This window comes from Lates calcarifer, linkage group LG16_LG22 (assembly GCF_001640805.2).
Source record: "Lates calcarifer isolate ASB-BC8 linkage group LG16_LG22, TLL_Latcal_v3, whole genome shotgun sequence".
Taxonomy (NCBI): domain Eukaryota; kingdom Metazoa; phylum Chordata; class Actinopteri; family Centropomidae; genus Lates; species Lates calcarifer.
Genome location: NC_066848.1, coordinates 5,728,831 through 5,751,448, shown reverse-complemented (window position 1 = coordinate 5,751,448; position 22,618 = coordinate 5,728,831). Strand labels below are relative to the sequence as shown.

Sequence of the window (22,618 nt, the reverse complement as noted above, 5' to 3'; positions counted from 1 at the left end):
ATAGGAACTGTAGCTGTTTTTATACATTATCACCCCATTTCAGGGCAATGCAGCAATTTTAGCAAAATGAGCCTAATCGCACAGACAGGTCGACCAAGGAGTTGGTTGTGAATTTAAAGTTCTTTAAAGCCTACAGTGTCAATCCAAGGTGGTTGTAAACACCCTGAAATTAAAGATGAAAGTCAGGTTTCTTCTTGTAATCATTTCATTTCTAATCCAATGTGCTGGAGGACAGAGTCGAGACAACAAAAATGCCTCATACCCTCTGTCTGCACTGCATATTGATTGGTTACTGTCTGCTTTCTAGCTAAATTCACAGTGTGTCCCAGAACAGAGTACATGTGAGAATATTCTATTCAAGACCTTTCTCCCACATGCGGCAGCAACACATAGAGGATCCTTCAGTGAGCAAAGGGTTCTTTGTCTGTGGCATAAAAGTGACAGACATGTCTGCTTTTGTGTATGAAAGGTTACATGCTGACAGTTTAATAGAAATACATGTGTATCCCAAGCAATGGTGCATTTATTAATACCATACCATTTCTTATCTGTCAAAGAGAATCAAGATATTACACACTTTTTATCAAATAAAAAAAAAAAATAAAAATCAATCACCTCTGTTGCTGTGCATGTCACAGCAACGGGAGGAATATTCTCTGATTTTATCATTTTATACGTGTATGGCAATACACTCGTTCAGCAGTTTAGATAGTGTACACTAACATTTAAGGCACTTTACTCTCTTATCTGTTCTTTTGGTGATTAATGATAAGGCCTTACATGATCTATTGTGTGTGTCTGTTGTGTAACATGTGAAGCACAGCTTGTTCACGTGATATTTCCCTGCTGCTGATGTTTCATGCTGTGAGACGAACAGACGTGCTGACCTTTCAGTCACTCTGCTGTTGGGAGCCAACAGAGCACTGCCAGGGTGCATGGCAAACCTTTTCAGTAGACAAGACAGCTGAGTAACAATGCAATATTCTGCTCTGCTAGAATCACAATCACAGACACAGAGGGGTTTTTTTAGTTTAGTTTTTGGACATTGTGCCTTTATTTGACACCCAACAGGAAATGTGGGAAGGGGAGAAAGAGGGGTATGACATGCAACACAGGTCCCATGGCTAGTAATTGAACCGTGGACATTGTGGTAATGTGATATGCGCCTTGACCACTAGTCCACTGGATGTCCCAGAGACTGGGGTTTTTTTTTATTGAATTTTATTATTTTATTAAACCATTAAGATCAATCCAAGTCATATAAAGATAACACACTTTCCTTGCCATTTATAAGTAATATTAAAGGACATAAAAAGAAGCACACAGCCCCCTGAGTAAAATGAGGCTTTGTCTGTTTAAGCTAGCTAAATGTGCAATAGAAAATGAGTTCATTTGAGTTTTCAAAGTGGGCTGATAATGCTGTGAAGCAGTCTTAGCTCTCCTGCTGAGGCAGCTCCTAACAATTACATAAAAAACACATAATGCAGTGTCTTATTAGTGTTAGTTAGAGTATCTGTGAAAAAGCAGGTGAAACACTTTAGGGTGTACTGCTGTGCAGAATATGCCAGAGACAATGATATTCAGTCACAGTATAATGAGATACAAAGTACATTTGCTGCATAAAGGGTGAGTTCAACCAAAAATATCAAATCCAATCTTTTCTGTTACATAGTTTGAGTCATCCCAGTGTGTATTTACTTTTATTTCATAGGAACAGTTTGCAGGCTTATGGCCAGATGTATGGTTTGTGTGTGCAGTCAGAGCCTTTGTAAATTTTGGATGGCATTCAGCCTCAACAACTATATAGGTCATTTGCTCCCACACTCTGGTATAATGTATAGAAGTGTTTCCTGAAATAGCACCCCCATGGCGACAGGAGATGGGTCACAGTTAAACTGTTAAAAATCACTGGTGAAAAATAAATAACTAACACCTTTATGATTTGACAATGCTACATTAAAGGTTTGGTTAGGTTTAGGCACAAAAATAATTAGCCTGGCACAAAGACTGGAAACAGCTAACCTGATTCTCTCTGAAGAGAACAAAATCTGCCTACCAGCACCTCTGAAGGTCTTTAATTTTCATAAGTAAAATTAATAGAGTAGAGTTATATATAGAGTTATATCTTGTTTTTTGAATTCCCACAAAAACAAAAGTCTAAAAAAATGACAACTTGCATTTTACTACAGCAGATTATGAGCCAGGCTGTTTCCTGGCTGGTAGTTGTTATTTCCAGAGGCCTTTGCTGGATAGCCTGGCAACATGGAAAGTATAATTACTTTACTGCTTAACTTTGGTTAAGAGAGGGAGAGACGGACAGAGAGAGAGAGAGAAAACCTAGGTGAAAGTTTTTCAAATATCCTAAGAAATCAAAACATCTCCAACCCCTGCCATGTCTTATTGAAACTATCTGGATGGAGACATTACATTCTGTGTAAGAAGAAAGAAATATTTTTTTTTCTTTTGTGTGTTGTGTGAACTGACTCTTTATAAATCATCTGTTCATGTATTTATGAGTGAGATTGAATTTTCAAGCTCTTTTCCAGTGTGATTCCTTGACTGCTGGCTCTTCAGGTTGCAAATGTGGATTTAAACAGACAGTAGTTTTGACATTGGAGTTGGGCCAAATGAGAGAGGGCTGAGCTAATAACAGCCCTAGGTCTATTACCATTTACAGTGCTCTCTCAAGGTCATGTGGAAAGGCTTTAGAGCAGCGATAGGCTGCTTATCTCCTCCTCGGGCAAGACTGGGTACCTCCATTAATCAACCAGTGTTAGTTACAGAGGCAAAGTTCCGAGTGAAGTCAAGGTTTCTGTTTGCATGTAAACATATGCACATACATTTTAGCTTTCCTTTGATTTCAAGGTCTGGATGTGGTGTCTAGTTATTCTCAAGAAATGCTGGTGTGGAGATCTTTTAAAACCAGCAGGGACATTTCCTTATAGCACTCCACCATGTGCTTGATGACTTGACCTTTGGGTCAAGGCTCACCAGTGTCCAGGTACTGCAAAGAGAAATTGTAAATATAGCAGGTAATCAAGCCAAAAATGTGCTCTCTGCTATAGTCAACATAGACATGACAGTAGTAGAGTTATTTATTTTCTACCATCGTCTGTTATCAAAAGGAGAAGTAAGGCATAGTATACTGCATGTGGAGACTTATCAGTTGCTCTTGCAGGCTTGCAGGAGTAGAGTCTGTGTTCGCCACTTGGAACAAGATAAATGATGAAGTAAGGAAGTTGGGTACATTCATCGACAACACAATTGCCTAACTCTACCCTATCTCTCGTGCTCTCTCTGTCACTGTCTCAAGGTGTAATGTACTGTAAAATGGAGCTTGCTTCACTAAGCCCCCTTTATTAGTTTTTCTTTTTATAGGGTGTGATTTGCACAAATAATTTCCTGGTCTCCATATGTTCGATATGGGCCAGCGCTCAGGTTTTCCTGCTCAAATTAGCACTCGTGTAGTAAGGCAGAGTTGCGTTCTATACAGTACACCTGCACATGAATAGTTATTTTGAATACTGCACAATCCAGGTTTAAACACACTGATATCATACTTTATCTGCCCTTTAGTTGTAAATATACACTGTTTCATGTGGAACATATACATATAGGGTGAGCAATTTGTTAATATTGTTATGGATTGCATTATTTATGTTTCTCATCCTAACCTCTGTGCTCCTGCTCTGCCTGTCCTAGAAGATCAGCAGCCTGCTGGTAATTGTTAAGAGGCCATCTACTGTATTATGAATGAGTAGGATTTGGCATTCCCCTGCTGTTCTGAGGTCTTTCACTGTAAAGTCACACTGAAGGTATGCTATTGGCATGGTGCATCTGGGCCTAGCGCAAAATGCTTTGATCACATATCCACAATGACAGTCTTGTGTGATCCTGCTTTAAGCTGACAGTGCAAAGCTTAGACTTGTGTGTGGCTACAGGGAAAAGGCCATGAGAGAAGATGAGGTTTGAATAAGGGTGCATTAGCGCAATGGATATTACAACTGAGGGACATTCAGATGGATAGTGGATGTGATCTTGAATTATGTATATAGGATGGTTGCATGCATGGTAAGTGCTGCAGCTCCCCTGCACTGATACTGATGAGATGCAGAGTGACATCAACACAGGGTGCATACATATTTTTTAATTGTTCAGTTTCATGAAAGCTAAACAACTGTGATCTTTGTTTTTTCACAAACACGTGTGTCCTTCAGTGCCACTGTCGATACAGAAGTAGATAGAAAACAAAGACAATCATACACACGTGTGTGTGGTTGTACAGGAGAGAAAGCAAGAGGAGGCTTAAGGAGTTGAAGCAACTTGACTGTCCTTGGACGTCCTTCAGGGATGTCATGGTCATGCCTTAATGGAGTGGATATGTCCCTGTAAAAGCTTTCACTCCACAGAGGCAGAGTGGGCTTCATAAACAGCTCATGCAGAACTGTCAGTATTCTGTCAGTGGTGCTGAAGAAAATGCTCGCTTTCACTCTGGAGGAACACTTTTTATAGGAAGCCTCTCAAATTCTAAAGATTTATTAGCTAGCAGCCAGTCATATCTGATACTGTATGTGTCAAAACAACACTGAGCCCTCCTCCTCTGCTGAGATATCAATGAAGTAGTGGAGAACTTCATTTGAAAGGTCTGCCTGGGTAGTTTCCACTCTGCATGTCTCTACTTTAACACTGTGCTTCACTTTGATTGGAAATGACCTTGTTCTCTTAAAGGCTTTTTGTCCTTGTCAAATGATGTGTTGCCTCTTAGCTCACTCTATGAGAACAAGAAGCTCTGCATCTGGGCCCATCTTCTGCTGAGAGGCAGGGACTGGCTAATCTGGTCCAGCAGACACATGGAGTGCACAAGATGGGCTTAATGTCCTTTTGTTTACTAAGCTCATCTACCATCCAGAGGAAAGAGAGTATATAAAGTAGGTTTAAACCCTTTCATCTTGAGCGAGACATTGAGCGGTTAAGAATATTTATGGCGTTGAGGATAACCCCAATTATCAGCGATTAATGCTCATAGTCAGGAGGCTTCACCCAGGCTTTTGTTTGTTTCAACAAAATCAAGATTCACATCCATATGCTCAAAGCATCTATCCTAATAAATACCATACCATACCGGTGGACTGTTTTGATCTCCTTGCCTGCTATTGTGAGCCTTTAAGGGAAACGTGAGAGCCTGAAATGCACCACAGCTAACGGCAACAAAGCAGTTGGCGGTATTGGATGGGCAGCCTGTTGTCATGAGAACACCGTTCAGGGTGGGGAGGAAATGATGAGGCTGCCTGCCTTCATTAGATGAAATAGCAGGAGGGCTTTATGAGGATATAACCAGGATTAATTGGATTCTAGTGATCTACTCAAAATGTGACACTGTCATGCAGAGTTATGAGCCAGGCTCAACTGACAGTACTACTACAACTCTATTTTGAGGCAAACATGCTACTTGCTTGACAATCTTATGCAACTAGCAGGTATGTGTTGAAATAACGCCATGATTTGTGCACTGACAAGTAATTGTAAATATCTATTGCCAGGATGATGCAATTTTGACATATTTAGCAGTGCTCCTTGTGATATTTTTTTTAGACATAGCATCATTACAGCAATGGAAAACAACAGGATGGGGGTTTACTATTGAGAGAGATGTTTAAAGACACACATACACACACGCACAAAATCATGTAGATTACTTAAATCTATGTTATTGCCATTGTGCTAATGTTGATTTAAAATGAACAACTCTAATCTGACAAAGCGAACAAGGTTTTTGCTTATTATGAATGTCTGAAAGTTTTTCCATCAGGCTATAGATCATCTTCCTCCATCTATACTGTTATAAACTTTACTGGACACTGTTACACTTTGTAAAGGCAAGCAAAACCCACATGCTCCACAAACTGTCAACTGTCACTCTCATCACATCATTGCTCCAAGCCTGCAGGTCTACACCCAGTCAAAATCTCTTTGCCAGAAAATGAAAGCATCACACTCTTTCCGTGTCACACTTGCCAATGCCTCTGGTGTCTCAAAGTATCACACTGGGCCTCTAATAGCATCCATCCTTTCATATTTGTAGATATTGCAATATGCTCGGCCTGCAGATAGCCAGGCTCTTAAAGGCCTCGGCTGCCGAATTTTCAATCCCTCCTGATAACAATAATCTAAACAGACCACAGCCACTGGAGCAAATAAACAATTAACCTCCACAGTCAACCACAAGCCCGTGCACTCCCATCTGTTCTCAGACTGTTATCATACACTCATCATCCCCTCTCACTTCTTGACCTTCTGTCTGTCTTATTTTTTGTCTTATTGCCCAATAAAATGAGCATGCAAAGTTTGAGCCTCTGAGATGAATTCTCTTAATGACTGAATATAGTTTCTACACCACATTCTAACAAGATAAATTAAAATGTTCATATCTCACACAGACTTTAACATCAGTGATGTTAAGACCAAATGTACTAGTGATACTGGGGCTTGTCTCAATGTCATTATCACATTAAAAAAAAAAAAAATGTTCACCACTTTCAGAATGAAATATCTTGACAACTATTGGATAGATTGCCATTACATTTGATATGAATATCAACAGTGTCCAGATAATAAATCCTAATGATTTGTGTCATCACTTAACTTTATCTAATATAATCATCAGGTCATAATTTGTCCAACATAAAATTATGTCCTAGATATTGGATAAATTATGATCTTAGCATAATACCACTGCCATTGTGAGCATGTTAGCATGTTGATGTTAACATTTAGCTCAACGTACCACTGTGCCCGAATTCAGCCTCAAAGCCACATGTTCATATAAGATGATCATATCATCACAAAGTCAATTCAGAGTGAGAGGTAGTCTCATCAACATTTTGGTGATGTGAAAACAGTAAAAGCCAGAGAATAAGAAATATTTGCTAGGGTGAAAATAGGCAAAGAAAGTGCAGACAAACTCAGACTTCAGAGCCGCTTTTCACCAATTTCATTTTCACATAATAAATTATTGTTATGTCTAGATAGGAAATAACTTCTGTGACTTCTAATGACTAATACGCTCTCCATTTGATTTTGGCTTACCAACTGACAGAGTTATTAATGTTTAAATTCACAGAGGGCAGTGCTGCTGCATAGGCTCTTTGGGGATCTTGAGGCGATACTGTTTTGAAATATATGAACTCTAATTATATCTACATTTGAATAAGTTATCTATCAAACTCAAATCAGTGCAATGCATTCTCCCTCACAGCATATCCCAAATGCTATTTACCACATTATGCACTAACTTAATGTAGCATTAAGAATCAATATATGTCATATTTTATCTTTGGAGACACATGGGTAACTCATATATACAGTATATTTATTTACTAATCATTTAAAGTGGGATAGCATGGCTTCAATATTAACTAGCAGTTATTCAACAATTAATATTGCAAATATGTGATTAAAAAAGAAATTTATATGACTATTTGTTTAAAAAAGAATACTGATTTAAAAAAATGTTTTGTCAGTTCTGCTTGTGTTTTGAGAAAACTACCTAATTTGAATGTTAAACTAAAATGATGCATTTTTCACAGAGGAGGAGAAGTGTTTCTAAACAGTTGCCTGGAGCATGACTGATGCATATCCAAATGAGCTGCCTGATTATAAAGACCATGAACCTTGCAGTTATAACTGCTGTGGCATTAGCTCCAGGGGTCCTCTGGCTTGAGGATGTTTTGTAGTTGGGAGGAAATACACAGACTTTAAAATCCTCGCCCCACATTCTAGCCTCTACGATGTCAAAGAAGTGAATTCATATAAACGGTGAACAATTTTAATAACTACAGTAGTTTGAAAAAGGAAAGACCAGCTGCAGAAACCTCTTCTTTTTGGTTGAATATTTTTGGAAGAAGACAAGGTATAATCACTGCTAATATATTGACTGACAGCACTTCAGTATGTTCTTCAAGTGGCACCACAGCTGTTTGATCTACACAGAAAAAAAAAAAAACAGATGCAAACCCAATTAAGCTTTTCTGGAAAATCTGAAACAACGCTCAAAAAATATTTTAATCTTCCATCTTCAACAGGTTGATGCAAGAATTCTGTCTGTTTGGTTTGATTTGCGTTCATATCATCCTCTAAGATACAATCAGACAAGAATAAACCCACTGATACTGAGCAACTACTACAGCGTATCCTTTATTTTGATCACACTTTGTAGGTGGAGACAGCCATGAATTCATCTGTGTCTCACATGTAGATTTCTCGCTTGTCACAGTGTTCATCCAAGTAATCCTGAAAGCAATTCAATTTCACTTTCATTCAAAGAGCGGATGGTTAACAGGGATGTAGTTTACTTTGCAGTGTGTGGTACTGTGCCCGGCAGCAGGAAATTCTCTGTTGACAAAGTATGAGGAGCTGCTGCAACAGTAGGGCAGGGAGGAAATTTCTTTGTACCAGCTGCCAGGGTAATTAGTTCCTCACTGAATTATGCATCAGCAGAAGTGTCAAGCAGTGTTAGAATCAGGCAGGTACAGAGAGAGAGGATAGAGGAGAGCTGTCACACAAAGCTCATAAAACCTTGCAATACTATAGCAGCCAATATCGCCATATTGGAAGGCTCTACTAAGACCATCAGTAGATCAGCAGAGCAGTACATAGCTATTGTGATACTATATGAGAGAAAAATTATACCTAGTATAACCCTTTTCTAAGAAAATTCAATGAAATGTATTTTATGCCAGTCTGGGCTCTTGTTTTCAAAAAGTATCACAAAATAAAATAACTAACAAGAGGACTATATTCAAAGTATGGTTTGTTTTGACTTTTTTATTTACTTGTTTTGGGGAAAAATGAATTTAGATAGATTTTTTTTGCCAAGAAGCCTGCCCATTTGTTTTCTCCAGTGTGCGTGAATTTTTGGTTGCAACTGATTACCATGGATCATTTAAATATCAACAAATCAGCTAACGCTACTGGCCGTTTCTCAGTCCCATCTGATATTTGGGAGCCTCCTGTTTTACTGTTCATTACACTGTGATGCCGTACGTGACTCCATGACGTGACTCCATGACGTGATTCCAATCTCGACGTGACATCGGGAGTGCGTAAATTGCAGAATTAACAGCTACCCCACTTCTTGTGAGTTTTGACTCTGGTCATTTGTCATTTGAACCTTTGAAAGAGAGACAGCTAAAGTTAGACAAAGGTCTGAATCTATTGGACCGGACATTAAATGGACATTACCTGTGTACTGATGACATCTATGTACTGCCTCAAGCTACACTCTACCCTGGCACCACCCCTCGTCTAAACCAAACGGAACATTTCCAGCAGGTGAGAAGAAACCCACCACAAACAATCTCAATGTCCCGATTCATATGTGAAAACGGCTCAACACCTCACCTAGTGTGTAAGAGCAGCGGGTGTTAAAATAACGAAAGTTTTGTAGGAATTGGTGAAAGCTAATAAGCCTAGCTTGCTAACTTCCACGTTCTGAGAGGAATACAAACTTAACAGCATTATGGATTCCCCCAAAAGCTGAATGCTGTCAAGGGGTATATTTTTAATCATGATACATAAACACTTCTGGGGCTTGTACCATTATTTTTATATTATACATTGGTTGTGATGTGCCTTCAGGCAGTAGCGCTTTTGACTACTGTTTTCAAAGATAGGTCCAAAAATGAATTGATCTTTGTTTGAATAAGGGAAACACAGTGAGGATCATTAAAATTCCAGCTAAGGCTTAAAAATAAAAAACAAAATCCCATTAGTTTGAATTTGTTTGCCAAATGTTGATTACTTTGATTTCTTTGAAGTCTTAAAAATTCTAGTATAAAAGACATAACTTGATTCCTTGGTGCAAGCATGACGTTACATTCTCAGTGGGGTCATGTCCTGTCAAAACCTTTGTGCCTACTGTCAGAAACTAAGCTATGGCTCTCTGAGCATGCTGCACTGCCACTGTGTAAGTGTCAGTCACCTTGGGCTGGGATGCAGAGGAAATCACAGCAGTGTGAATAGGATGAGTCTCCCTTTGGCTCAGAGCACAGATGGCACAACATTACAGCCTGCTTTCCACATAGCCGTCTCATTCTGCTTTTTTAGAATGACTGATGTGAATGTTTGAAGCCTCAAAACACACATCCGATCTTCAATTAATAATCCTTTTCAGCAGGATTATTACCTTAGGTTTTAACTGAACACAAACAGTAGGAACAAAGTGCTCTGTGCAAGGTCTATTCAGCAGCATCAGATCCTATTGCTTGCCATACCACAGTACCAGGGTCTCTTTGCAGCCCAGTAATGTGTCTGCTGAAGTGAAGACGAGTGATTGAATGGGATAACCTCAAAACTCAAGGACTGGGATTGCTATTAGCTACTATATTCTCAGAGGAGAGGCGCCTCAGTCACTGTCTGCTGAGTCTTTTCCTCAGAGCCAATACACAGACACTGACATGCACACAGAAATATGTGAACCCATTCTGGAAGCAAAGCACATACTCAGACACTCAGACACAACCAGCATCACAAGCAATAGACAACAAGTACTGAACCGTGTATTCTGCACTAAAAGAAATGAATAAGTCTCATGCACACTGAATAAGCGTGAGCTCCCCCCCTGTTCTCCCCCAGTGGGTCATGCTTGTTGATCTAAGGCAAACCAGATTTGAGTTTAAGATAAGTGTATTCATGATTTCATTTCCATGCATGCCTCCAATTTGAACACATTAAATATTTAAAGTAATCCATCCGGTATCTGGAAATGTCATGTGTCAGTAGTATTGAACATTTGAACTCTAGCCTGGGTTTGCTCAATAGTCAATATTGAGACACTTTTTCTCAGCCATACAGCGAAGAAAGATGTAGTATAAAACATAGAAGAAGTATATTCATTCAGATATCAGCTTGTGAATGTCCAGTAACAATGCAACCTGGCTGAATCTATTAAAAATCCTAATCTCATTTAAGAAATTGTAGCTTTTATGTTTTAAGTGATTGTTTAATGCATGCAACCCTAAACTGGATAATTCGTATCGAGAACAGATGGATCAATCATTACAAAAATTACCTTAGTTGTTGCCACTGCTTTTATTTCTGTTTCCATTGTTGCTTCTGGTGTACAATTCTGCTCCTTACAAATCATGTTCATATATATCTCTATAAGTAAATACAGTGAGTATCATAGGAAAATACTATTCTATCAGGATTATGTAACATATCACTATAAAAAAGAAACTTTTATACTGAATGTATGCAAACTGCATCTGCAAAACTATCTCTGTGTATTCATAATTTTTTGCTACAACATTCACTCCTGACAAATAAAACATGATTAACAATTTTACAGTTATGTTCAGGTAACTCACTCACATTCAAACCTCAGTCTTTCCCTATCCTAAATCCTGTGTTTCAGTAGAGTAAACCTGGCAGCACTGGGTGCAAACTCCCCTATCACCTCCCCTCTATCCTCTCACTTATGTATTTTTTAGGATGTTACATTTCTTCATTTGGAAAAAATGTTACCAGTGAATGTAATCCAGGCAGCAGTTGTATTTCCTCCAAAACATATTTGGCAAACCAAATTAGTAGTATACATCTTTATTTTGTAAGAGACAGGGTTGGTTATTGTTAGCTGATGGAATTAATGTTTGTTTTTGATTAATGATTCTGTCACCAGGATCTGTTTGTAAGTCTGTTCTGGGTTGCCTACACTAATACATTCTGTGTACAACATGAAATATAACATAATGTGATATATCCCACAGCAGGGCTCCACACTTAAACTTAAATGCTATCTCTTGGCCACTTGAATTGGATCTTATTTGAGTCGTGAACCATGTGAGACAGTGCATATTTAACTTTAATGGTCACAGGGTCCTAGTGAGTGCAGAGTTTGCAGAATGTGGAGTGCCTGCCAACAACTGCGGCCATCAGTTACAGCTGTACCATTACTGAGGTAATGTGTTTCAGGTCAGCTCTTCAGCTGGCATTGCTGTGCTGTGTGGAGTGAGTTCAGAGAGGTGAGTGTAATGTAGTTGATACCACTACAGTTCCGCGGTGTTAACTCACCCTGAGGTTGGGATATTACCTGACATTTGAAATGGATCATTTTCATGAGGCAGATTCAGCACACACACAACACAGTGTATGTGTTCAGTTTTTGTAAACTGATCTATGTTGGAAAATGTATGATATATTTAACACATTGTAATGTAGGAGAGATAATCTTTCTCTTATGTTTCATCTTCTCGAGGTTACACTTCAGTGAGCTCTTTGCCTGTAACTGCTGATATACTTCCATTCTTATGCATATCTTAACAAACTTGTTTCTTCTGAGGCATGTGGCTGTACAGTAGCTTCTGTATTATTCAAAGTGTGTGTTGGCCCATTGCTGAAATAAGTCTTATTTCCATAAAAAAAGTTAGGCAGGATTTAAGGTAATATTTTGATTAATGTTTTGTATGTATTGTGTGTATGTGTTGGGGGGTTGGGGGTGGAGGGTGTAGGCTACATAAAAACATGCTGGTACATTATAGATAAGTCATCACAGAAAAATCTCATCCCCACAGTTTTATATTTGTATTCAGTTCTGCGCATTTGAGCTTAACTGATTCATTTTATCTCCACAGTTCCATATTATAACAGGGAGCAGCAGGGGTAACCTTTGGCAACTATCAACCACAATGGAGCTCTTTGCCATTTAGCAGCCGTGTAAACCAGATTACCTGATCATTTAGTCTTCATTGGACAGGCGGTCTGGCTTCTACTGTGTGCTCCCGTAGAGATCTCAGTCTGTAAGTGTTAGCGCTGGGACAAGGTCCCAGAAAGACCTGAACGCCAGTGTTAATCTCTGCCTGGGCCTACAGCCCATCACTGGGGCCTGTAATCAAGCTGGGGTGATGTTGTTATCTTTAGTGGAGAGTACTCAGCCGTGGCTCTTGGCTCCTGCCAGTTGAGCTACCATGGGCCTCCTTTGTCCATATTCAGCTTTCTCCTTTGTTTTCTCTTGTCTAGTCCCCCGTGCTTTTCTTTTACTACTTTCCTCCTATTTGTATCTTTACTTTTCTGTCCTCGTTCATGGTCTTTACTCAAGGTTTTTCATAGTGTCATCTTGTCTCCCTATAGCATCTTTTTATTACATCTTGGAAAATATTTTTAGGTAAACCAATCCACCTCACTGTTGCAGTTAGAGGATAGGGACTTGGAATGACCAACAAGTCTACAAAGAGATTGTGTTGGCTGGTATAAAACTGTGTTTTGCTCTCTGTTGTCTCATACAGCATTAACAGAACTATTTAGAAGCAAATCAGAACAAACTCAGATCCTTTTCAAACTTACGTCAGCTCATCTCTGACAGCTCAGGGATTTGGGAGAATGATGATGCCAATCCACCTCACCCACCCATCTCTGTGACTGAATATAGACCCAAAGGTCAAAATGATGTTACACTTTTAGTCTTTTTCACCTTTCTCATCAGACAAGGGATTCTCCATCATCAGCAGAGAGCCATTAAGGTGTCTCTTGCTTAATGGACTTGTCGGGAATCCATAGACAGACCGAAGATAAATGGTAAATACTAGAAATGAAGATGGTTAGGTGTGGGAAGATGGTGCAGGAGGGTAGGGGGTTGTCCTGAGTCCACATTGATTCACCTGTCAAATAGTGGAGCCTAATCTCCTTTCGAACAACAAATTACTTCCACATCATGACTTCCATCAAAACAATATCGGGAGCATATGAGAATGGCATATGCAGGATACTTGTTATTAAGTATTTTAAAAATATGTATTGTAGCCTGAGTGACATATTGTAGAAACCTGAGACTTGAGGCCATTAAATTGATGTTCGAATAAGTTTATGAATGAACAACAAAGGAGGACAATAGCAATAATGCTTGTTGCTCAACATGGGCTTTTACTCTCTATCACATTGTAATAGATAAACCACCTCTCTGCAAATATGGGGATCTGTTTTTGCTCCCTGTGAAATGAGTTAATGATTTATTTGTGGTCGACCCTGTGGCGCTGTGAAAAATCTTTAACACACTTATTCTTTATTTATAGGGACACAGAAAAACAACTACAAGGATTTTGTGAGGCGTTGAGGGAGGGCAGCTGTTGCTCCACAAGACACCAGTGGTCATCCATGTTGTCATTTCGGGCACAGAAGTCAATGCAGCAGGCAGGACAAAACAATGTTTTCGCAGTAAGTTTTTGGATTTTCCTAACCCTTCCTCCGCTACTATTATTTGGGGAACTCAGTGGCATTAGTATACATAGCTGCATAAGTCTAGTCTGCTCTGTCTGCACACAGCATAGTTCTGTGCATTTCAACAGGCCTCCCAATCTCATCTCTATTCATCTCTAACTCATCTCTATTGAGACATGGCCACTCCGTATTCCTATTTGATCATCTAAGAATTCATTACGCTCTTTTGCAATAGATCAAATATATTAGATAGAAGAGTGCAAGATACAAGCATAGCACAACTAACCACTGTCAAAAACGCAAGGCGTCAAAGCTTCTTTGCAGCCACACTGCACTACAAATATCAAACATTTTTTAATTAACAGTATTGGACAGCACTAAAAAGCACACACTGCTGCTTCACTTGGCAAAGGTACAGACCATTTACAGTGTTTACTTATGTGGTTTGACACATTTCTCCAAAGTAAGGTTATGTAATCACTGAATTATTTCTTGCACCAAAATATATGTTGTTGATGCTGTGTTTCCCACTGTAGAGTCTTAGAAGCTGCTAGACAATACCTTTCTAGTATCTTCTGAATAACCTGCCTTGTCTTGCTTGTTTTGTTGTCTGTGTGTATAAAAGCTAAGCCTTAGATTAAGTGTAGTTTAATTTTCTATTATCTTTGCAACACACATTAGGGGTATGTGTTGTTTTCTTCTTCTTTTTCTTTCTTATTCTTTTAAAGGTTTTAAGGTAACCTTTTTGAAATACTGCTAGCCACTTACCTCTTTCTGTCCTTGAGCCAGTGTCACAGCAACAGCAACAATCAGACATTAATGGACCCAGCAGACACCCAGTGCTCAGAGCTGAGTGTCACGGTTTGGGGTGCAAGACAGTTTTGAGAATGGCTGGCCACCATAGTGCAGCAGTTCCTTACCACCCATCAGATACCTAGAAGAGCCAGCAAAGAGTCCAGCCACTGCATTGCCATCTTTTGTGGCTGCTAGTCCAGCCACTACAGTCCCACTTCTGAGTCTGCATATATGCATACCAGTCCCCGAATTTGGAGTTTCTAAGTGAAGTGAGACCTTATTTTCAAAGGCCAGTAGTTGAGATTCCTCTTAGACAATCAGGATACGCCATTTCTGTCTGTAGGAGCCTTGACATGTGCTGCAGACATATGGGAACGTCAAGTCCCACTTTGTCAAGCATTCAAGTGGGATTTTGACCATCCTGTGACAATGTGTGAAGCTGACAGAAGACTTAATGCTCTTCGACAGCACAGAACAACTACACCAGACTACATGACTGACTTCTCTGTTCTAGCAGCAGAAGGCAGTTGGAATTTGAAATCATTCATGGGTATCGCTAAGGTTTGGATAAAGACCATATGAAAACTTGGAGAAGCTCAGAATACTGACCATCCAGGGAGAAAATCAGCTCAGGGACAGGCTCGGAGAACAAGCCACATTGGCAGTCTTCTCCACATATCGGGCAATCAGTTGTTAATTTCCAACTTCCTCGCCTTTTTATGCCTTTTTGGCCAGCATCTCAACCTTGGGCAATGGCAAAAATGCAAATTGAGGTTATGCCTCTAAGCAAACAAGAGCACTTGAGAGAAATATGAGATTGTTGTGGTTTGTGCTGTGGGTGCATTTTTAGCGGACTGGCCCAAATGGCCAAAAGCCAGGATCAATCAATAAGTTATTTTTCAGACAGCCTACTGTATGCCTTGTGATGTGCCTTGTGTGAACTCTATAGGCTGGACTCCTCCACAGAGCATCACAGAAGTTTACATACAGTATATGTGTGCTAGTATAACCTACCATTAATTTTGACCTCAGATGAAATACACTGGCATCAAAATGAATCACTGCATCCAGTTTGTGATGTAGGATGACAATGTTTCCACTGATTCCAACTCCACAAGGCAGTGTCTCTAACTTATGGAACAATGCTATAACCAGCCTAGGTCTGCCAACAGATGAGAGATGGCTGGACACTGACATCATTACTTAGGACTGGACCCTGCTGGAGTGGGATGTGGCATGATTGTTGGACTTTCAGAGATGAGGATTAAACCCACTGACCTGTTTGCTGAAGTCATTTCCCTCTTATCTCCAACTTCTGTTATGTGGGATGGGAGGCTGTTGTATTCAACTGCAAAGTCAAATGTGTCTGTGATTCCTTGTTATTGGAGTTTTGTCATAGAAGCTTGCTCAGTCATTGTTTGTGGTTTCTTGATTTCATTTCAAAAGGAACTGTTTAAACTCAACATTTCTTGTGTAATATTGTCTATCAAGGCTGCACTGCTTTGAATTTGAACTGATGAAGTAAATATGTTCTTGCCTCTGCGGGGCTACACTTAACTAACTGTACCTTTCAGATTGGTTGAATGTTCCAACAAATATAGGTTGACATCCTCATTGATGCACCAGTGAGGGAGAAAGATTACTGGTCCTTTTAGTTATTTAGGACATAGATGCGGCAGTTCTTGGGATTTTGGGGTGAAAGCACAAACCTACTGTATGTTACACCTTCTTGGTGAAGGGTGTGTAACAACACACCTTACTCAGGTCAAAGATGGGGTTAGCAGTTAGAACCATATCTAGACCATAGACCATATGGCTTAGGCATTCCTAATTGGGGGAAATTCTAGGAAATAAGCCACACACACACACACACGCACACACACAATTAAAACAAACCAATGAAAACATAATATTTTTAGTCAGAGGCTGGGTGACAGGCTGCAAACCTAAAGTGGGGACATAGCCGATCCAAGTCTCCTTGCTGATTTGGGTCTGATTGTGACAAATGAAACAAGAGGATGTTCATGCAAATAGCACAGACAGATGCAGCATGCAATGTGCACCTTGTGAAATGGAATATCCTTGTAATTGAAAACATAAGTTATAGCCTTTCTTGCCCCCTCTGGATCCCAAGAAGCTGTTTCATCAAAGGAATCGCACTGCGGGAGAAGGGGACATGGCTTTCGAATGTTCTGACTGTTCCAATCTAACAGATTAATGAGTCACACAGGCCTATGCCAACTCTGCCTCAAGGAAAGGAGGACACACGATGCTCCATATCAATAAAAAAGACCTTTCTCTGTCATTCCACAGATGTAGTGAGATGGCCTGTGAATGGCTGCTTGGAAAAGGGCAAATTTATATTAGAGTTTAGCCAAGAATCTTTAAGCGTAGCTCGTAGTACTTTTCTATATGTCACTGACTGATTCACAGCCTGCATTTAAGCACCCAATTTAGGGTGTAACACAATAAATCTTGACCAAAGCACTTTGAGATATCATTGAAACAGGGAAATAACAAATATATCATCAGACTAACCATAACCAAACTACCAAACCACACCTCCTCTTGTTATACTGCTCAATAACAATAATGAGAAACTGATATTTGAAATCAATATTTGCAGTTTTACCATCATCAGTAAAAGACATAGACAGTGTTATATTTAAGTAAGATTCACAGGTAAATATTAATCCACAATAACATCTTATTTTATGCCATACGTACCCACCAAGTTTTCAAAAGCAGGTATACATTTTTATAGAGCTGATCAAACCAGTGTTAGTAATGTTACTTTGCAATTTCAGGTTCACATCAGGCCAGGGTTGGAAATTAGATGAGATAAGCTTTTTTAAAAATGGCTCATGCAGCAAGAATGACAGAGCAGGAATCATTATTACAAAGTGCACCACATTTGAAACATTTGGTACATCTGTTGTGAATGTCTTAAGAATTTTGAGAGGAACCAAATTCACTTTGCAAATTCAAAACACCTAAAAAGAAAAACTGTTTTGCCCCTACAGTCATCTTTCCAAAATAATGCTGCATTTTTTTCTGCCTCTAAGCTCAGAGCAAAGGCAACACTTTTTAATGACCTTAGTTTGAGCTGGGGAGTTGGAGAACTTCTTTTTAACTGTCACAGACAGACCCACAGGGACACAGAAAAACATTTCTCAAAAGAACTGCAGGTTACCATTTACTCTTTGTTCTATATGCCACCATGCAATGTATAAAAGCGAGAGAATTGACAGAAACATTTTAATGTCTTGGCTGCTGTCAAAACGCATGCCATATAGTCCCAAATGATAAGAACAGATTTCTATGTAAATGAAACACACTTGTTAATGTTAATATTATCAACAGTGACCATCATAATCATAATTTGTACCTGCACAGTGTTGTGCACCCTGGCCCATCTTTGCATTTAAGAAATTAATAATGATCTCTCAGGTTAACATTTCATAGCTGTAGCTTACCTGTTCCTGTCTCTTATTGTACCACTATATTGAATTAATCAAATAAGGATTTCAGCTGACTGTTAGCTCAGCCCTGTCCCTCTTAGTTACTGTTGCTATGTCATTTTTTTTTTTTTTTTTTGCATTGCACGTACAGCAGTTTACAACACTACCAGGAGATTTGAGTGTTATTTTCGCGAGTCTGGACCTCTAAATGTACTGAGTGTTCAAAGTTTTTGAGTATTGGATGTTATAGGTTTCTAGCATTGGAAACAGGTAAAAAAAACAACCCCCTTAAACTCTGAATGTGGAGTATCAGTTAGACTACAGCTCCGTGTACACTTCTTTCTGTATGTGTAAGAGTTAAGTTAGTTCAAAGAAGGACAGAGGCATGGTGACAGTTTTCTCAAGCATTCAGTTTTATTTTAATAACTCATCAGCACCAGGCAGATGATAGAAGGAAAGAACAGCAGATAAATGCCAGGTGTGCATACAACATACTATATTTATAATTACAATACACTGTTTAACCCTACAAGTAGCCTAATAAATTTGCTATTTCTTTTAAATACATTGTTAGCTTGTGCTGAACATTTTGCTTCTGCTTGTGCTTTTTACTCCTTCTTACTACAAGCTGCTATTGTGCTGAGTTTGCAACTCCGATATCTCGCTTTGAGCCAGCCATGAAAATCTCCAGAGACACCAGTGTACCAGTATCCAAACACACAGTCAGAGTTCTCATCTGGCAATAAAAGTATGCTCATTCTGTGTCTCCTCAAGAAGGCTTCATCAATGGAAGCATCCTGTTTGCACTGTTCACTACGCTGCTGCTGGCAATTTTGTGTTTCCTACTGAGAAGAGAGAGTTCAGACTCTGGTAACTTTGAACCATCGGCCCTTCATTGTATCATGAAGCCTACTTCAAGGACTGGAAAGCTCTATGTATTCTGCAAGTTTTGTCTGAAGCAATGAGTATATTGGATCTCCAGTTGTTTTTTCTGAATTTTCATACATACTTCATACATACTTACATGTATGGCGTATGTGGATAATTGCAGAAAAGACTAGAGAAATTAATTCAGACCTAATTTAGAAAACAGTGCATTTTTGTGATTGTTCTGTCTCTTTGCTTCATAATCTAGATCACACTGGCCTCAAGGAAGTCGTGACTAAAATACTTCTGACAGTTTTTCTATTATACAGATATAAATTCAACAGACACTCCAGTTCTCTACATGTGATATAACCATTAACAATTAATGGACTATGGCGCTTTATCATTTGGCCTTATTGCATAGAAAATGAACTAGTTTGTGAGTATTGTGGCAAAGCATACAGAATATTTGTTAGCATGTTTCATTACAAGAGAAATGCAATTCCATGGATGTCACACTCTTTAATGTAATCCCCATGTTTGTATCCTTGAGTTGCAAACAATAAATGGGCTCTGGAGTGTATTTAATAGAAATTCTGAAACAACTGGCAGTGTCATCTTTTATCAACATGAACGGGCTCATTTTACCAAGCGAGGAGAAAAGTAATTATGACTCTTAATTGAAACTTGTAGTGAATTAGAGTAAGGGGAGAGGGATGAAATGGTCTCCTCAGCATGATGAGGAGAAAATAACTGATTGTGTTATCGAACTTAACTCAGAACTCCAATAAACCTATACTGAAGTCACAGTGTGCATGCTAGTGCTGCCTTTGGAAAGAATTACACCAAGGGGACCTTTTGGTGGATTGAACTTCACATACACTCTCTGTCTCTCTCATATGCACACACACACACACACACACACACACACACATCAGCACATTTTCATTCAGCTCCATCTTGCAGTAATGAAGCTCACATGGAGATAATATAGTCCTTGTGGAAGAGGATACCATTGTGTATTTCACACCGAATAACCATCACACAGCCAGTGTCCACCTTGATGTGTGTATTGAAATTGTTTGTCGTTCTAGCAGGAATGCTTAAATACAACAGCTGGTGAATGTTACTGCTACTGTTTGTAGAAGTAATGGGGGTGGGTGGGGTTTAGACAGAGAATCCCTGTAAATGATAGCAGAGGGGAACAACATCAATAAAGGACAGGAGATTGAGAAGGTGTGTGCACTAGGCAAAGGCAGAATGGACTGCTATTACTATCAGGCCAGGATAGAGACAATGGAAAACACATTAGTCCCAAGCAGAGAAAAGACAAAGGTATCACACTTTCAAAATGTAAATGTAACAACAGTCTTATAAAAACCAGCCACATGCACTGAGAAAATTGCCATGTTGGATTTTTAGAGACCAATTACAGCATTTCTTTTGAGTTGCTATGGTGCAGAAACAGCAGTAAGATAGAGATATCAAACAAAATTTAATAAGAATAACAAAAAAGAGAGGTTAAAGCATCAAAATAAAGAATACACATGATGACTACAGTTTTGGCCTTATGCAGTATAAGAGTTATTTTAGGATGGGCATCCTCTATCTGGTTGTCAGTGAGGGAACAGTGACATTTCAGATGTCTTACCAGTTCATGCTCTGGTGCTCCCTGTGAGTGACAGTTCTGATGTGCCCACTGACAGACAACATAGCTCAAGGGTATGAAAAGCAGGGAGTCCCCTTCTTTTAAATCACTAAAGAAGTCCAAGCTCCTCTGGGAACTGATCAGATTGAAAAGTCAGCTGGCAAAGAAAAAATGCCAGTCATAAAAACATAAATAAATAAATAAACACACAAACTCAAAGTCTTCATAAATGTCAAGCATTTAGGACCAACTGGTACCAGATCTGAATTTCAGAGACTTTATTTTGCATCCATTTATTTTGCAGCATAATGAAAGGTCTCCATTTGGCAAACAAAAGTAGACATCCATTTTTTAGAATAAAGTTAATAAAAGCTATTTTGTAGCTTTTGTTAGCCATCTGGTGTTACTGATAGTGTTTAATTGGCAAGTATTTCAGCTGTTCAGTTATTTGTGGTATTCTTGTATCTTCCTTTTTCTTCAGTCTTTCATTGTGAGTGGTCACTTCTGTGGTGTTAGTGCAGAATTTTACATCAATCACTTTGTATCTTTGTTGTCACTATGTCTTGTCATTGAACTGACAGCAGCTTGCACATGCCAAAACAAATAAGCTTTGGCTGTCATTGTGAAGTGGTAGAAGAACTTCAAAATAGAAAAAAATTCTGTAGTAGAATATGTATTAATTTAGAATATGTATTAATTTATATGTATGAAATTAATTTATTTTGTATTGACTTAAACAAATTTTATTGTAAAGGGTGGGATAGTGTGCATTCCCAGTGTTGAGGCAGGTCCAGCAGTAGAGGAACATTTAATCGGATCATATTTGGATTACGCCTATATTTTCATATTCTGGTATTTGAACAGTCATGTTCAAATGTTAGTGTCCACTTCAGGAGCAGGAGCACAGGATTTTTATGTTACGTTTATGTCTTATGTCAATAGCATCTTACTGGCAATAAAAAAGTAGAAGTAGTGACCGGAGGGCTCCAGCAGGGGGAGGGTAGACCTTTTGAGAGATGCAAAGTGGCACATTGCTTTCTCCTGTCAGTCACGTCATGCACAAGCTGAAGAAAGTTTTCGTCCACCATCTTTAAACAATTACCCCACCTTTTTCAGGTATGAGTCCCTTCATTATTACTGTTCATGTTTGCGAGTGTGTATGCATGCTCAGGAAAATATTTGCAACCGAGTATGTTTGTGTAAAGTGGAGAAATCATGTAAATTATGTGATGACGACTATACCATCTAATTTAAGCTGTCTACTTGCAATGCTAACCACACCGTCGTCTATGAAATATACTGTTGCCTTGGAAACAGCCATGTGGCTGCTGTCATAGCTTTAGTTTGTTTTGCAGTTATGGAGACGAAATGGACACAGAGTGAGTGTCCTGTTAGTGTTGTAATGTGTTGTTTGAAATATGAGTTGAAGATTGTTTGAAGCACATTACAAATTATATGGTTGTTTATTTCACAATTTAGTTTTATGTCTGTTGTTTAAAGTGGAAGCATTGACTGAAGTGCTAATACAGGGTGATAGACTAGGCATGATAGCTTTCTTGTTGTGATGTTCATTTTCTATGGTAATACTAACGTTTGTCCTCTTTCAGAACAACTTTTCAGTACACTACAAGAGCAGATA

The 22,618-nt window shown here is 39.0% G+C and overlaps 1 long non-coding RNA gene across 1 annotated transcript; it reads left to right on the top strand.

Annotated features, from left to right (window-relative positions):
* Nucleotides 1-9,046: 9,046 nt before the first annotated feature.
* Nucleotides 9,047-16,879, top strand: LOC108894528 (uncharacterized). The gene is made up of 3 exons (XR_001962830.2): nucleotides 9,047-9,330; nucleotides 14,064-14,205; nucleotides 16,159-16,879. It is a non-coding gene; the product is annotated as an uncharacterized LOC108894528 (long non-coding RNA).
* The last annotated feature ends 5,739 nt before the right edge of the window (nucleotides 16,880-22,618 follow it).